Consider the following 5,990-nt stretch of genomic DNA (forward strand, 5'->3'; position numbering starts at 1 on the left):
ATCAAAAGATGGATGTGTGTGCATGTGTTAGACATCAGTGTACAGCAGGAGGTGAACACTTCACCTCAGGTGAGACTCAGCAGATTAGCATGAAGCTAGCAGATTAAGAGCTGCAAATGTAACCCTGTGCATGGCCACAATTCCATGACTTTGCATTTCTTGATTGGAAAGTTTAAGGAGGATATTGAACTCGAGTTGGAAGAGGTGAGTCCAGTCTCAAAATGGAGGGCCATGATCCAAAGGAACCAGAGCAGCTGAGGAAGATTTTATTGGTGATCTGAGCTTTGAAACCACAGATGATAGCTTAAGAGAACATTTTGAGAAATGGGGCACACTTACAGACTGTGTGGTAATGAGAGATCCTCAAACAGAACGTTCCAGAGGCTTTGGTTTTGTGACCTACTCTTGTGTGGAAGAGGTGGATGCTGCGATGTGTGCTCGGCCACACAAGGTGGATGGATGTGTGGTGGAACCAAAGAGAGCTGTTTCTAGGGAGGATTCTGTAAAGCCTGGTGCCCATTTAACGGTGAAGAAGATTTTTGTTGGTGGTATTAAAGAGGATACAGAAGAATATAATCTGAGAGACTACTTTGAAAAGTATGGCAAGATTGAAACCATGGAAGTTATGGAAGACAGGCAGAGTGGGAAGGAGAGGATTTGCTTTTGTAACTTTTGATGATCATGACACAGTTGATAAAATTGTTGTTCAGAAACACCACGCTATTAACGGGCATAATTGTGAAGTGGAAAAGGCCCTTTCTAAACAAGAGATGCAGTCTGCTGGATCACAGAGAGGTCGTGGAGGTGGATCTGACAACTTTATGGGACGTGGAGGAAACTTTGGTGGTGGCGGAGGAAACTTTGGTGGAAGAGGAGACTATGGTGGTGGAGGTGGTGGCAGCAGAGGCAGTTATGGAGGTGGTGATGGTGGATATAATGGATTTGGAGGTGATGGTGGCAACTATGGTGGTGGTCCTGGTTACAGTAGTAGAGAAGATTATGGAGGTGGTGGACCAGGATATGGAAACCAAGGTGGTGGATATGGTGGTGAAGGAGGAGGATATGATGGTTACAATGAACGAGGAAATTTTGGTGGAGGTAACTATGGTGATGGTGGGAACTATAATGACTTTGGAAATTATAGTGGACAGCAACAATCTAATTATGGCCCCATGAAGTGGGGCAGTTTTGGTGGAAAAAGCTTAGGCAGTAGCTATGGTGGTGGCTATGGATCTGGAGGTGGAAGTGGTGGATATGGTAGCAGAAAGTTTTAAAGTAAAACAAACAAATGGCTACAGTTCTTAGCAGGAGAGAGAGTAAGAAATTGTCAGGAAAGCTGCAGGTTACTTCGAGACAGTCGTCCTAAATGCATTAAAGGAACTGTAAAAATCTGTCACAGAAGGAACGATGACCCATAGTCAGAAAAGTTACTGCAGCTTAAACAGGAAGCCCTTCTTGTTCAGGACTGTCATAGCCACAGTTTGCAAAAGTGCAGCTATCGATTAATGCAATGTAGTGTCAATTACATTGTGTACATTTCTGAGGTCTTTTACCTGTTGTAGCTTTGTCTTTTTCTTTTTCTTGTCATTACATCAGGCATATTGCCCTATAAATTATGGTAGTGGTACCAGGAATAAAAAATTAAAGAATTTTTAACTTTTCAAAAGAAAAAAAAGAAAGTTTAAGGAGAATTTTTCAGTCAACAAAAAGTAAGCGTTGTCCAAGAGATAAATAAACAAACAAAACAAAAACCTAGAAAAAGAAAACTCTCTAGGGAGGCACACTATCATCTTGGTTGAAATGCATCTGATGCATCTGGCGTCTGCTTGGTCTGGACATGAATACATACAAATCTCTGAGGAGATTCATTTACTTGGGGAAAGGAAATAAAATGGTAAATTGAAAATGAGTGAAACCACAAAATTGAATGAAATCTCATCTAATTCACTGTAGGCTTAAAAATGAAAACATAAAAAGCATGGCTTCCAGGTAGTGTCTCTCTGGTATGAATCATTAACACCCTCACCTCTTCTTATGCGTATCCCTTACTCTCTTATCACACAAGCACAATCACAATAAACACACACGTGCGCACACACACACACACACAGAGAGAGAGAGAGAGAGAGAGAGAGAGAGAGCATCATAATAAACAAATAACATTTACATGCTAAATTCTGCTATAGGACATGTACAGTTTAGACAAACTTGAGTTTTCTGAAGCCTTAAAAATCTGGTTTACAGGGCTGGAGAGATGGCTCAGTGGTTAAGAGCACTGACTGCTCATCCAGAGGTCCTGAGTTCAATTCCCAGCAACCACATGGTGGCTCACAGCCATCTGTAATGAGATCTGATTCCCTCTTCTGGTGTGTCTGAAGACAGTGACAGTGTACCTATATATAATAAATAAATCTTTTAAAAAATCTGGTTTACAAATTCTGCCTTACTGTGTTTCAGGATAACACATCCTTAGGAGTATATCATAGGCCAAAATGATCAGCATTTCCATTGAGAACCAATGTTTTTAGTGGAGTTCACATCGTCTAGAAGCCTTTCTTCTCTTTAGGGCCTGTGAAGACGAATGCATGATTTAGGCTTTCCTGGAGGCCATCTTCAGAAGCTCTCTGCTGCCTGTCCACTGCTTGTAGGAAACTTATCTCTGCTTTCAAAGGCAGCTCATATGCTCCTGACTTTTATTGTGACTGATTAAATTCACTGGTCAGTGTTTCATGTGTCACTCAGCAATATGCCACAAGGAAAAGGGAATATGCTACTCCTCTCCTTTTTTGTTGGAGAAAGGTTTTCAAAAATCAGAGCTAACCTTAGCTTCCTAATTGTACCCTTTATTGATAAAAAGTTTTTTATATAATATAATTGGACAGCACCTAGGCTGCAACACTATATAACCTTTGAAACCTGGCTTGTCTTTGCCTTCCTTTTTTCTGTTATGTAGACATATCCGTGACAGCTAAGAACTCAGTGTCAAGGCATGTGAGTGGGATAGAAATCACATGAATATTCTCAGGCGAGTGACTCCATAGAAAGCATTATGGGTTGACTTAAATGACAAATCCTAAAGGTGTCTTTTAGGAATTGTTACCCACAGATTAAAATAAGTCACAGATCTAATCTAAGACGACAACTGGTCTGAGGAATACTGTCTCTTTCCTCCCGATAAACAAGCATGATAGATCTGGGCATGTAACTCAGTGGTACAGTGCTTGCCTCACATGTGTGAGGCCTTGAGCTCAAGTCCCAGCACCACAAAAATAAAAGCATAAAAATCAAAACACAAGAGAGCTGTAGTGTTTTCATCCACTTTGTTCTATCACTTACTCCTAAATTCTCACTCCTTGAAACCTACTCTAAATCTCTCCCTCCCTCCTTCCCTCCCTCCCTCCCTCCCTCCCTCCCTCCCTCCCTCTCTCCTTCCCTCCTTTCAACCTTCCTTTGGTTTGTCCTTCCCTCTTTCCTTCTTTTCTCCCCATTTCCCTCTCACTTTCATTTGTTTTTCTCTTTTCTTCCTTTTTTCCTCCTTTCTTTCTTTTCCATATTCTCCACTTTTTTTCCTATTTTTGACTCTATATTCATCATTTCTCTTTTCAAAAAACAATGATTTTAAAATGCTTACATATTATGTTTTAAGTCAGCTAGACAAAAACACAATAATGTGTTCAAAAGGCCTTACATATTTCTAAGGCTTATATGTAAATTCAGTTTTTGTAGCAAGTCTGCGATGCTAGAATATGTGTTTATTTCATTTTACCAAGAAGAATTAATGTTTAGAGCAGTGCTTCTCAACTTTCCTAATGGTTCAACCCTTTAACATAGTTCCTCATGTTGTGGTAACCCTCCCAACCATAAAATTGTTTTGTTGCTACGTCATAGCTGTATTTTGCTAATTTTAGTAATCATAATGTAATTATCTGATATGCAGGATATCTGCTACCTGACTCCTCCAAAAGGTTGAAAATCATGAGTTAGGAGATCGGTGACCTGTTCAAAGTATCATAGATAATAATAGACAAGAAGCAACTGATTCTATTAAACATAGTTTATTGGTCCAAGACTGGTGAGCAAAGCTTTAAGTCCTAAAAAATAGCAATGATGTGATAGAACAATCATTAATCTCTAGCTTTGTATATCTTAATTTCATATACGTATCAAAGAAATATTGCACAGGACAAGTTAAGTAAGCAAAGGAGATCAGCCAAATAATTCTGGCTACTCCAGAAACCGATTTAGTAGATGACAAAAATCCAAGTAAGACTGAGTTAGAGTTCAACACCAGGGTGACTGGGTTACATGTTAGACATTGTATCAAAGAAAAAAAGTTAAACAACGAACAAGAATATAGGTCAGTGGTAGACAGCTTAATTGCCCTGAATATCCTCTAAGCTAAACCCCTAATAACACACACACACACACACACACACACACACAGAAGACAGTGAGAGTTTTCTCAAAACATGAAGTGGAGAGAGGAAGCAACCTCATCTCCCCCATACAGGCAATTAAAGAGTTTTCCAGTACTGAGGTGATCACCTGGAGAGTAACTGAAGGACATTCAGTGGGCATTGTTATCATGGCATTCCCATCCCTAGTTGTCACTTATCGAATTCAAATCTCACAGAGCTTGGGAGGAAAGGTACAATCTTTCTTGATGATTACTTTATAAAGGAATGACCACCAAGTGGTTTTCAAAGGCTCCTGACTGTTGAATCACCAGAAACCTAGAGATAATTGCTTTAAGAAAAGGTTGGTGAGATGTCTTTGTCTGGTATAAACTCATCTAAAGTTTATTCAAGTTATGGAGAATATTGAGGCCATGATAGTTGAGAGGGGTAAGAATACCCATTTAGCTTTTAACAGGCAGCCTATGAATACAGACGTAAGGTTCATGCTTTATTACATGATTTATATGAAGTATATAGATCTTGCGGACTCTTATCTTGATTTTTAAAGGATTAGAAAAAACATTTCCTTATACAAATGACATAACTACTGGTCTTGTCTTTACTAAAAAGAAATTGTTACAGGCTAGGTCTTCTGGTATAATCAGGGCTTTACTTGTCATTATTCTCTTAATTAACTTTGATTCCTGCTTTTGATGACTGAGGTCCGTCATCTTCCCACTTGTCTAAGCTTCCAGCTATTTCAGTCTGAATATGTTAAAACTGTCTCTTTCACCTTTTCCTTCTATTGGGAATTGAATCCATGGTGTCAACCATCCCAAGCCAACACAGCCTATGACCCCAGTACCCCATTTTACTTTTTATTCTATGAAAGGCTCAGAGTGGCCTAAAATACGATATGCTGCACAGGCAGGCTTCAAACTCACAATCTTCCCATCTCATCCTCTTGGGGAGCTTCGCAGACCCTGCTAAAATGACCTCTTAGATAATAGAGTCAACCTCCTATTCTCCTGAGAGAAAACCCACGTATCTTCTGAACTTCTTACCCATACCCTTTTCAGTTCTGGCTATAATATAGTTTAGGAGACCTAAGAATTAATCTATACACTATTTTCCCCCTAAATACTTTGGAAGGTTGGATAAGACTCTTTCAGCACCGTGGACAGCTGCCTTCGTCAGAAACAATGACTGACAAACATCTCCCGCAGGGAGCCTCTTTCTACTGATTATGCTATGCTGTGATGTTTATGTCCTCACAAGTATTGCAAAGCCTCTGTGTTTATAGATGAGGCTGAGGCTTAGAAATTCTTCTCTCACCTGATTATGTATTAAACAGTGGAGCTGACAAGAACCTAGATCTTTGTACTTTTAAAACCTCTAATCTTTGTAGTTTTATTTTCATTGTTGTGTCTTAATATGAGTCAAGTTGTTTTCCTGTCAATAGGAGGTTGACTCTAAGTTCTATGTCAGCCTTGTTTTATTTTTTGTTTGCTTTTTTTTAAACAGAAAACACAGGCATCTACAGATATTAGAGTGAAACATGAGAAATACTACTCTGTTAAAATGTAGAATATT

At 39.3% G+C, this 5,990-nt stretch overlaps 1 pseudogene; it reads left to right on the plus strand.

Annotated features, from left to right (window-relative positions):
* Window positions 1-221: 221 nt before the first annotated feature.
* LOC116895444 lies at window positions 222-1,274 on the plus strand (annotated as a pseudogene).
* The last annotated feature ends 4,716 nt before the right edge of the window (window positions 1,275-5,990 follow it).

This window comes from Rattus rattus, chromosome 3 (assembly GCF_011064425.1).
Source record: "Rattus rattus isolate New Zealand chromosome 3, Rrattus_CSIRO_v1, whole genome shotgun sequence".
Taxonomy (NCBI): domain Eukaryota; kingdom Metazoa; phylum Chordata; class Mammalia; order Rodentia; family Muridae; genus Rattus; species Rattus rattus.